Raw genomic sequence first — 12,618 nt, 5'->3', positions numbered from 1 at the left:
GAAACACCAAAACCCTCTCATTATACAAGCACAAGAAAATAACTGTAGCATAGTCATCTCGCTGGAAACCACAACTATAATTCTGCATCACATGGGAACAGTGAAACCAATTCATTCATAAAGTATCTTAATCCCCCAGCAGGAAAAATGCTTTTGCAGATACTGAGAAATGGTACATATGGAATACTTAGAAGACTTAATTACTTTCCTCTACATAACATGAATAAAATGGCAAGATGGAAAACAGGTGAAAGTAATGAAATAAATACACAAATCTCTTCAAACATATATAATACCCACCACTTTTAAGCATCTGTTGTATAGCAGACACACTGCAAGACACTTTACAGACATCATCTCTGCTCCTCATAGCATCTCTGCTTTGCAGTATGACTATCTCAATGTTACAAGTAGGTCCACTCTCACACTGTTTACCATATAGGAAATAACTAAATTCTTAGCAAACTGTTTTTTCCTTAACCATAGAAACAATATTCAATTGCATTCCTTCAAATCTGTTAAAAAAAAAAAAAAAACTGATGTGAGGCTGGGCACAGTGCCTCATGCCTGTAATACCAGCACTGTGGAAAACTGGAGGAAAGATCACTTGAGGCCAGGAGTTCAAGACCAGCCTGGGCAACATAGTGAGATCACGTTTCTACAAAAAATAAAAATTAAACAAAAAACTTTAGCTGGCTGGGTGCAATGGCACACGCCTGTAATCCTAGCAAGTTGGGAGGCCTAGGCGAGCAGATCACCTGAGGTCAGGAGTTTGAAACCAGCCTGACCAACATGGTGAAACCCTGTCTCTGCTAAAAATACAAAAATTAGCTGGGAGTGGTGGTTGGCGCCTGTAATCCCAGCTACGAGGGAGGCTGAGGCAGGAGAATCACTTAAACCTGGGAGGTACTGATTGCAGTGAGCCGAGATTGCACCACTGCAATCCAGCCTAAGCGACAGCAAGACTCCTTCTCAAAACACAAGAACAAAAACATAAACCAGGCATAGTGGCACACACGTATAGTCCTAGCTAGTTAGGAGGCCGAGGCAGAAGGATCCCTTGAGCCCAGAGGTTCAAGGTTACAGTGAGCTATGACCATGCCACCGCAGCTTAGCCTGGGGACAGAACAACTCTATCTCAAAAAAATTTTTTTGTTCTGTTTTGTTTTGAGATGGAGTCTGTGTCGTCAGACTGGAGTACAGTGGCGCGATCTCGGCTGACTGCAGCCTCTGTCTCCAGGGTTCAGGCAATTCTCCTGCCTCAGACTCCTGAGTAGCTGGGACTATAGGCGCACACCACCATGCCTGGCTAATTTTTGTACTTTTAGTAGAGACGGGGTTTCACCATGTTGGCCAAGATGGTCTCAATCTCTTGACCTCGTGATCGCCCACCTTGGCCTCCCAAGGTGCTGAGATTACAGGCGTGAGCCACCGTGCCCAGCCCCCCAAAAAATTTTTTTAAGTGGTCTGATTCTTTGACTTGTTTTTATTTCAGGGAGTAGATATATGATTTACTTTCTCTGAAATCCAATACAAGCTATGGGTAAGCTCACCATAAAAAATGCATATAAGGCTGGGCGCGGTGGCTCACGCTTGTAATCCCAGCACTTTGGGAGGCCAAGGCGGGCGGATCACGAGCTCAGGAGATCGAGACCACGGTGAAACCCCGTCTCTACTAAAAATATAAAAAAATTAGCCGGGCGTGGTGGCGGGCGCCTGTAGTCCCAGCTACTCGGAGAGGCTGAGGCAGGAGAATGGTGTGAACCCGGGAGGCGGAGCTTGCAGTGAGCCGAGATTGCGCCACTGCACTCCAGCCTGGGCGACAGAGCGAAACTCCGTCTCAAAAAAAAACAAAAATGCATTTAAACGCAATATGCTGCATATAATTCTGAGGGGATGGGATCACAGACCATTGAAGCCTATGCAGAGTAAGAACCTCTGATGTAGAAGTTGCAGTTTTATGATTTCTAAATCATGTGAAAGAATGATGTGGGGATCATTTAAACTAGGATCAAATTTGTTCTAGAAATTCTTGGCCAGGCACAGTGGCTCACACCTGTAATCCCAGCACGTTGGGAAGCTGAGGCAGGCAGATCACCTGACGTCAGGAGTTCAAGACCACCCTGGTCAACATGGTGAAATCACATCTCTATTAAAAACACAAGACTGGATGTGGTGCCTCACGCCTGTAATCCCAGCACTTTGGGAGGCCGAGATGGGAGGATCACCTGAGGTCAGGAGTTCAAGACTAGCCTGACCAACATGGAGAAACCCTGTCTCTACTAAAAATACAAAATTAGCCTGGCATGGTAGCGCATGCCTTTAATCCCAGTTACTCAGGAGGCTGAGGCAGGAGAATCGCTTGAACCTGGGAGGCAGAGGATTCAGTGAGCCAAGATCATGCCATTGCACTCAAGACTGGGCAACAATAGCAAAACTCTGACTCTAACAAAACAAAACAAAAACACAAAAAATTAGCTGGGCATGGTGGCAGGCGACTGTAGTCCCAGCTACTCTGGAGGCTGAGGCAGGAAAATCACTTGAACCCAGGAGACATAGGTTGCAGTGAGCTTAGATCGCACCACTGCACTCCAGCCTGGACAACAGGGCAAGATTTTGCCTAAAAAAAAAAAAGAGAGATATGTGTAGAATAAACTAATACAATGTTGTTTTGGGGTACTAGCTGATATAGTGTACTACATATGGAATAAAACGTGTGGTTTACAGTATACTTTTTTGTTTTGTTTTTTCCCTGAGACGGAGTCTCACTCTGTCACCTGGGCTGGAGTGACAGCTCACTGCAACCTTTGCCTCCCGGGTTCAAGCAATTCTCCTGCCTCAGCCTCCGGAGTAGCTGGGATTACAGGCGCATGCCACCACGCCTGGCTAATTTTTGTATTCTTTGTAGAGACGGGGTTTAACCATGTTGGCCAGGCTGGTCTCGAACTCCTGGCCTCAAGTGATGTGCCAGCCTTGGACTCCCAAAATGCTGGGATTACAGGCGTGAACCACTGCACCCGGCCCACTTTATTTTTTTTCTTTTAACAGACATTGTCATATGAAAAATAGGCTGACTCATATGTATTTGTAAATATGTATTTATGTATTTGTAAATACTCATATGTATTTGTAAATACTCATATGTATTTGTAAGATTTTATTCACTCATGGCCGGGCGCGGTGGCTCACACCTGTAATCCCAGCACTTTGGGAGGCTGAGACCAGCCTGGCCAACATGGTGAAATCCCGTCTCTACTAAAAATTAAAAAAAGTTAGCTGGGCGTGGTGGGGTGTGCCTATAATCCCAGCTACTTGGGAGGCTGAGACAGGAGAATCGCTTGAACCAGCTAATTTTTGTATTTTTAGTAGAGACGGGTTTTCACCATGTTAGCCAGGATGGTCTTGATCTCTTGACGTCATGATCTGCTTGCCTCGGCCTCCCAAAGTGCTGGGATTACAGGCGAAAGCCACCATGTCTGGCCAAGCATCTCACTTCTACTGCTCTCTCTGCAGGAGAACATCAGGGCCTTCTTTAAAAACAGTGACTTGGTGTTAATGGTGCATAATTAAATCAGTAAAAAGCAAAATTTCTCTTTTGTTGCACTCATAGCAGACATGAAAAGCTGATGATAATTAGCCAACACCTTCTGGATATCTCTTGAGCACTGGGTCTCATTATCAAGGTAATGCCCTGAATTGTTTAGTCTGATTCATTTGGAAGTTGTGTCTTATTTTCGTGTGATAATAATGCAAAAGGAGATACTTTCTCCTATCCTTCCCGGTAACATTTGTGCCATTATCCATCATAGTCCCACAATGGCTGGCTACTTGAAAAGGACTTTTGCAGCTTTGATATAGTCAATTCTTGAAATACCACCCTGAAATAAAAAACCAAAAGGTTGACCAACAAAAAGAGATCTGAAGTTAAGCTCTGTAGCAAAATAAACATGCACGATAATAGGGTGCTCAATATTACATCATAGTGTAACTTGGAGTATGCTGACACTAGATGAAGATGTTGGCCAGTTTTACAAATTTTTCTTCCCAGAAAAGATAATACATACGAAATGACAGGGTAAGATTTGAACTACTGTGACAAAATTTCAGAAATTAACACCCATGGGTCAGAATCAGTCAACATGCCTTTATATTGACATACTTGGAGGTTATACACGAATATCTACTAAACAACAAAAGTTTGTTTTTTGTATTTTTTCCCCAAGTCCAGTTTTGTGGTGCAGTATGCTACTGAAGTCTCAATAGTAATACAAAGAGATTCCTTAAAGGCATATTTAAGTACATATAACATCTGCCCTCAATTGAAAGAGTTGGTAGCAAAAATTTGTTCCATATGCCATATGTAACATATGCCATAATGAGATACGGCTGTTTGAAAACTGAGAAAAGCAATGGCCAAGAGAGGCTAGCCCCACCCCCGCTGCCACCAAAAGGGATAAAATAATATGAGTGTGTCAAGTAATTCTGAAATGACAGGCCTGGAAGTAGACTATTATCACATGGAAAGGCCCGCACACAAAATAGTGGGTAGTCAGTGGTTCAATTTGTATCACATTAACACTACTTAACTTTTTAGCTCCTGAAACAGCCCATGTAGGTATTACAATTTTTTTTCCAGTGGAATTTGCATTAATTAAGAGGCTAGCGTGGTAATGACCATGGCACATTAGATGACTTAATAGTGTCATTTAAGGCCAGGTGCGGTGGCTCACGCCTGTAATCCCAGCTCTTTGGGAGGACGAGGTGGGCGGATCACCTGAGGTTAGTTCGAGACCAGCCTGACCAACATGGAGAAACACTGTCTCTACTAAAAATACAAAATTAGCCAGGCGTAGTGGTGCACACCTGTAAATCCAGCTACTAGGGAGGCTGAGGCAGAATTGCTTGAATCCAGGAGGTGGAGGTTGCGGTGACCAAGATCGTGCCATTGCACAACAGCTTGGGCAACAAGAGCAAAACTCCATTTCCAAAAAAAAAAAAAAAATAGTGTCATCTAATAGGCTGCTATTTAAACTAACCAAGTACATAATAGCCCTTTAATATTTTAGACAAAAAATACATTAACCAGAGTAAAATGAGAGATTATTTCAGTTTGACTAAACTTGCAAACTAATTGTCCAGTCATTCAATGAAAGTTAATTAAATGCATGATACTACACCAAAATCACCTGGCTAGAGATATATGAAGACCCTATCTTCAGAGATGTAGTCCACAACTTTAGATTGCTTTCCCTTTTTTTTTTTTTTTTTTTGAGACACGGTCTCACTCTGTCGCCCAGGCTGTAGTGTGATCTAAGCTCACTAGGGCCTCCACCTCCTGAGCTCAAGCTATCCTCCTGCCTCAGCCTCCCGAGAAGCTGGGGCTATAGGCACATGCCACCATGCGCAGCTAATATTTTTGTATTTTTTTGGAGAAATGGGGTTTCACCATGTTGCCTGGGCTGGTCTCCAATGCCAGGGCTCAAACAATCTGCCTGCCTCGGCCTCCTAAAGTGGTGGGATTACAGGCATGTGCCAGTCCCCATGGCCAATTGTGTTTTCTTTGGCTTTCACACATACTAAAAATTACTTGTGAAAGTGTAGCTTAGCCAAAGCACCCACTCTCTAATGTCTGCAAATAGCTCTACAGTTCCCCCTTCCTTTTTTGTAACAATCTCTCACTGTTCAATAAATAGGGTAGTGCATATGTTTCAAAACGCACTACCCTATTTATAATATTTTCAAAATTACAAACACACAAGAGGAAAACCCTAACCGAAAGCAAATTCCTAGATGACTGAGAGTGACAAAGCTAGCAGTTTTCATTATCTGTAATTCTGAATATCAAGAAGAGTAAGCTGAATTAGGCTTGACAGATGACAAATGAAGTTTTTTTCCATGGCCAAAAGATACCTCTCAGAAGATTACATAACATACTGTCATACAATTAAAGAATGGGAGACTACAATGTAATCTATGACTTAATAAAGTCTAAGGTTGTTTTCACTTATCCAAGGAGTTAGCAGTCAACATTCTGAGAAATGGTATGTGGCTTTAGGGGCTAAACATATTTTATTTCTTACAGGCAACCCTCAAACGAGAATAAATTCAGAGAGACTCCTTCAGAATTTATACATATTTTCTGAGACACAGTCTCACAGTCACCAAGGCTAAAGTACAGTGGAGAGATCACAGCTCATTGCAGCCTCAACCTCCCAGGCTCAAGCAAACTGCTACCTCAGCCTCCTGAGTAGTTCAGATCACAAGTATGGGCCACCACCATGCCATATATATATACGTGTACATATATATGTGTATATATATACACACATATACACACATATATGTGTGTATATATATACACGTACACATATATACACGTATATATATACACATATACATATATACGTATATATACACATATATATACACACGTATACATATATACGTATATATACACACATATATATACACACACATATATATACATTTTTTGAGATGGAGTTTCACTTTTGTTGCCTAGGCTGGAGTGCAATGGTGTGATCTTGGCTCACCGCAACCTCCGTCTCCTGAGTTCACGCCATTCTCCTGCCTCAGCCTCCCAAATAGCTGAGATTACAGGTGTGCACCATCATACCCAGCTAATTTTTTTTGAATTTTTGGTAGAGACGGGTTTTCACCATGTGGCCAGGCTGGTCTCAAACTCCTGACCTCAAGTGATCCACCTTCCTTGGCCTCCCGAAGTGCTAGGATTACAGGCGTGAGCCACCAGGCCCGGCCTTCTACAAAAGATTTTTTAAGCTGGCCAGGCATGTGCCTGTAGTACCAGCTACTGGGAGGCTGAGGTGGGCGAATGACTTGAGCCTGGAGGTCAGGGCTGCAGTATGCCATGACCATGCCACCTCACTCCAGCCTGGGTGACAGAGCAAGACTGTCTCCAAAAAAAAAAAAAAAAATTGAATATAATGAAAATGCATTGGTTCATACTGAAAAATAAGATAAAAATTAATAATAAAATAGGCCGGGTGAAAGAGTGAGACTCGGCCGGGCACAGTGGCTCATGCCTATAATCCCAGCACTTTGGGAAGCCAAGGCGGGTGGATCACCTGAGGACAGGTGTTTGAGACCAGCCTGACCAACATGGAGAAACCCCATCTCTATTAAAAACACAAAATTAGCTGGGCGTGGTGATGTGCGCCTGTAATCCCAGCTACTAGGTAAGCTGAGGCAGGAGAATCACTTGAACCCGGGAGGCAGAGATCGCACCACTGCACTCCAGCCTGGGCAACAAGAGTGAAACTCCATCTGAAAAACAAACAAACAAACAAAAAAAAAACCAAAAAACAGAAGAAGGAAGGAGTGAGAGACTGTCTCAAAAAGAAGAAAGAGAAAGGAAGAAGGGCATGACTTGGGCCTGGAGACTGAGGCAAGAATGTGCACTGGGGAAATGTATGCAGTCGTATACTGCTGCAGCAAGTAGAAGGTGAAGATACACGAAGGCAAACAAGACAGAAGTGGGTTTTGCAAAAATCTTAAAGGTGCTGTATTCCCTGCTAATGAATCTAGGCTTCATCAAATCATTCGAAGGCCCTGAAAGTTTTGCTCTATTTCTTTTATTTTGAGTGAAATATATCACATAAACAGAACACTACATGTAGTTAGATAGGAGAATCATGTTTTTCAGAAGGAAAACTTGTATTACCCTAAGGGGAGCTTGTTATTCAGTTTCCTGATTTCCCTGGTGGCTAGAATGCTCATAATTATATTTACAGTGCATAGCCTAGGAGAAGTACAATACTTGTTGATAATAAAGATAGCACTGAAATTATCCTGATTAAGAGATAAAAGCCTCACTATAGCAGTGGTCAAGAAAATGGAGAGGTGGTAGCGCTCAGAACTTGTAGAACAAGAGAATTTGGAAGGATGAGCGAAGGAGGCGAGGATACTGAATATTCGATTTTGGGTAATCATTTGTTATGGCACCAAACCAAACATGTAATACAAGAGAAAGAGCAAGTTTGAGAAAGAATAGAACAAATGTGTTCATATCCATTAGAGATAGAGTGTTTTTTACAGTGATGTCATTTGGCAATGCTACAAACCAGTAGCTTACAAGGGAGGTCTCTCTACTAGAGATATTGCTAAATGTTACTTTGTAAACCATCAGTAACTGACCACATTTTATCTATTCCCACATGTGTGAAGTGACTTGATTGAGTAAAAGAAGATTATACATTTCAGTAAGGTAATTATTTTTTTTCAGACAGAGTCTTGCTATGTCACCCAGGCTGGAGTGCAGTGGTGCGATCATAGGTCACTGCAACCTCAGCTTCACAGGTTCAGGCAATCTTCTCACCTCAGCATCCCAAGCAGCTGGGACCACAGGCATGAGCCACCACGCCCGGCTAATTTTTTCTTTTTTTTTTAAATTTTGGGTCTGGGCATGGTGACTCATGCCTGTAATCCCAGCACCCCAAGTTAGACCAGAAATTGGCAATTAGCAACACTATTCAAAGCAAAAGCATCCCCTTTGTCCCCCATGTGTATCCGTCACTCAGCATCAAATAAGATCTTTCTTCATTTTGCTCCTAAAAATGTCTGAACGGGTGGCTTTGTCCAAATCCCAGCTAAATGTAAAAATTCTTATCAGGACTCGTTAAAAACTTCAAAATCTGTCCTTGCCATGGTCGGGGCTTTAAAAAAAGAATTAAAATATTATAAAAAATCAAAATCAGCCAGGCGCAGTAATCCCAGCACTTTGTGAGGCCGAGGCAGGCAGATCACCTGAGTCAGAAGTTCATGACCAGCCTGGCCAACGTGGTGAAACCTCGTCTCTACTAAAAATACAAAAATTAGCTGGGCATGGTGGCAGGTGCCTGTAATCCCAGCTACTCGGGAGGCTGAGGCAGGAGAATTGCTTGAACCCGGGAGGTGGAGGTCGCAGTGAGCTGAGATCACGCCACTGCACTCCAGCCTGGGTGACAGAGCGAGACTTTGTCTCAAAAATAAATAAATAAATAAATAAAATAAAATAAAATAAAATTTTGGTGTAGAGGTATATGTCGCTATGTTGCCCAGTTTATTGATCTCAAAGTCTTGGGCTCAAGCAATCCTCTTGCCAGCCACCGCGCCTGGCATGCCTTGGCCTCTCAAAGTGCTAGGATTACAGGCTCAGTAAGATTTTTAACAACAAAGTATTTTAGAAACACTTTAAATGCCCATCAATACATGATTTATTAAATGTCTGATTTCTCATTTGCAGTGGCTCAGACAAATAAAAAATCAGCGTTATTTATTTATTTATTTATTGAGACAAGGTCAGGCTCTGTCACTGAAGCTGGTATGCAATGGTGCCATCATAGCTCACTGCAGCCTTGAACTCTTGGGCTCAAGCTATCCTCCGACCTCAGCCTCTCATGTAACTGGGAATACAGGTGCATGACAACATACCCAGCTATGTTTTTTTGCTTCTTGTTTTTTGAGACAGTGTCTTGCTGTCGCCCATGCTGGAGTGCAATTGCGCGATCTCGGCTCACTGCAACGCCCCCCTCCGGGTTCAAGCGATTCTCCTGCCTCAGCCTCCAGAGTAGCTGGGATTAACAGGTGTGCACCACCATGCTCTGCCATTTTTTGTATTCTTAGTAGAGACAGGGTTTCACTATGTTGGCCAGGCTGGTCTCAAACTCCTGACCTCAGCTGATCCGCCCGCCTCGGCCTCCCAAAGTTCTGGGATTCTAGGCATGAGCCAACGCACCCGGCCCAGCTGTTTTTTTGTTTGTTTGTTTGTTTTTTGATGAGGTCTTGCTATGTTGCTTATGTTGGTCTCAAACTCCTGGCCTCCAGTAATCCTCTCCCCCAAGCCTCTCGAAGTGCCATGAGCAGCCAAAATCAGCATTTTTAAACTGATAATTTAAGTCAAGAATGAAATAGGTCAGGCATGGTGGCTCACACCTGTAATCCCAGCACTTTGGGAGGCCAACGCAGGCAGATCATCTGAGGTCAGGAGTTGGAGACCAGCCTGGCCAACATGACAAAACCCTGTGTCTATTAAATATACAAAAATTAAGGCCGGGCGCAGTGGCTCACACCTGTAATCCCAGCACTTTGGGAGGCCGAGACGAGCAGATCATGAGGTCAGGAGATCGAGACCATCTTGGCTAACACGGTGAAACCCTGTCTCTACTAAAAATACAAAAAAAAATTATCCAGGCGTGGTGGCGGGCACCTGTAGTCCCAGCTACTCAGGAGGCTGAGGCAGGAGAATGGCGTGAACCCAGGAGGCGGAGCTTGCAGTGAGCCGAGATCGCGCCACTGCACTCCAGCCTGGGCGACAGAGTGAGACTCCATCTCAAAAAAAAAAAAAAAAAACAAAAATTAGCCAGGTATGGTGGTGGGTGCCTGTAATCCCAGCTATGCGGGAGGCTGAAGCAAGAGAGAATCACTTGAACTTGGGAGGCAGAGGTTGCTTGAACTTGGGAGCCGAGATCATGCCACTGCACTTCAGCCTGTGTGACAGAGTGAGACTGTCTCAGAAAAGAAAATAAACAACAAAAAAAGAAATAGAAACAATTTCCTGAATTTTAAGTTCACAATCCTTTTTATTTTATTTTTTGAAACAGGGTCTCATTGCTGTCACCCAGGCTGGAATGCAGTGGCACCATCACTGTTCACTGCAGCCTTGACTTCCCAGGCTCAGGTGATCCTCTCACTGCAGTCTCCCAAGCAGTTGGGACTACAGGAGCGTGCCATCACACCCAGCTAGTTTTGTATCTTTAGTAGAGATGAGGTCTTGCTATGTTGCCCAGGCTGATTTCAACCTCCTAGGCTCAAGCAGTCCACCTGCCTGGGCCCTCCCAAAGTGCTGAGATTACAGACATGAGCCACCATGCCTGGCCTAAACCTCACAATACTTTTTTTTTTTTTGAGACAGGGTCTCTCTCTCTCTGTTGCCCCTGCTGGAGTGCAGTGGCACAACCTCCACTCACTGCAACCTCTGCTTCCCAGGTTCAAGTGATTCTTGTGCCTGAGCCTCCAGAGTAGCTGGGACTACTGGCATGCACCACCACTCCTGGCTAATTTTTGTATTGTTAATAGAGATGGGGTTTTGCCAGGTTGGCCAGGCTGGTCTCGAACTCCTCGAGTGATCTGTACACCTCAGCCTCCAAAAGTTCTGGGATTACAGGTGTGAGCCACCGTGACCAGCATCACAACACTTTTATTTATTTATTTATTATTTATTTATTTTTATTTATTTATTTTTTTAAGACGGAGTCTCGCTCTGTCACCCAGGCTGGAGTGCAGTGGTGCAATCTCGGCTCACTGCAAGCTCCGCCTCCCAGGTTCACGCCATTCTCCTGCCTCAGCCTCCCCAGCAGCTGGGACTGCAGGCGCACGCCTCCACGCCTGGCTAATTTTTGTATTTTTAGTAGAGACGGGGTTTCACCGTGTTAGCCAGGATGGTCTCGATCTCCTGACCTTGTGATCGGCCTGCCTTGGCCTCCCAAAGTGCTGGGATTACAGGCGTCAGCCACCGCGCCTGGCCTATTTATTTATTTATTTGAGATGGAGTTTCACTCTTGTTGTCCAGGCTGTAGTGCAGTGGCACGACGACGTCTCACTGAAACCTCCACTTCCCGGTTTCAAGTGATTCTGCTGCCTCAGCCTCCCGAGTAGCTGCGACTACCAGTGTGCACCACTATGCCCGGCTAATTTTGTATTTTTGGTAGAGATGGAGTTTCACCCCACGTTGGTCTCGAACTCCTGACCTCAAGTGATCTGCCGCCTTGGCCTCCCAAAGTCCTGGGATTACAGGTGTAAGCCACCATGCCCAGCCACAATACTTTATTTATTTATTTATTTTTGAGATGGAGTTTCGCTTTTGTGGTCTAGGCTGGAATGCAATGGTGCAATCTTGGCTCACTGTAACCTCTGCCTCCTGGGTTCAAGTGATTTTCCTGCCTCAGCCTCCGGAGTAGCTGGGATTACAGGCACCCGCCATCACGCCCAGCTAATTTTTGTGTTTTTAGTAGAGACTGGGTTTCACCACGTCAGCCAGGCTCGTCCCAAACTCCTGACTTCAGGTGATCTGCCCGCCTCGGCCTTTCAAAGTGTTGGGATTACAGGCGTGAGCCACCACACCAGGCCTACAATATTTCTTTTTTTTTTTTTTGAGACGGAGTCTTGCTCTGTCGCCCAGGCTGGAGTGCAGTGGCGCAGTCTCGGCTCACTGCAAGCTCCGTTTCCCAGGTTCACGCCATTCTCCTGCCTCAGCCTCTCCAAGTAGCTGGGACTACAGGCGCCCGCCACCATGCCCGGCTAATTTTTTGTATTTTTAGTAGAGACGGGGTTTCACCGTGGTCTCGATCTCCTGACCTCGTGATCCGCCTGCCTTGGCCTCCCAAAGCGCTGGGATTACAAGCGTGAGCCACCGCGCCCGGCCTTCAGGCCTACAATACTTCTAAGTCCATCTATTCTACTATATCTGCATTCATAGCAGACACAATAAACATAACTTTAATGCGTGATCTAAAAATCATAAAACATCAGTTTCAAAAGGCCGAAAAAGCAATACTGGGTTTTAACCAAGCTCCCTAAAAGTTTTTAAATAAATTCTAAATCAAC

The 12,618-nt window shown here is 44.4% G+C and overlaps 1 protein-coding gene across 4 annotated transcripts in view; it reads right to left on the bottom strand.

Moving 5' to 3' along the window:
• The window catches only part of TET1 (tet methylcytosine dioxygenase 1), a 147,265-nt gene that overhangs the window by 120,192 nt on the left and 14,455 nt on the right, over positions 1–12,618 (bottom strand). The window lies entirely within an intron of this gene.

This window comes from Symphalangus syndactylus, chromosome 4 (assembly GCF_028878055.3).
Source record: "Symphalangus syndactylus isolate Jambi chromosome 4, NHGRI_mSymSyn1-v2.1_pri, whole genome shotgun sequence".
In the NCBI taxonomy this organism is placed as follows: domain Eukaryota; kingdom Metazoa; phylum Chordata; class Mammalia; order Primates; family Hylobatidae; genus Symphalangus; species Symphalangus syndactylus.
Note: the sequence above shows the minus strand (reverse complement) of the source record. Positions and strands in the feature narration are given on the sequence as shown.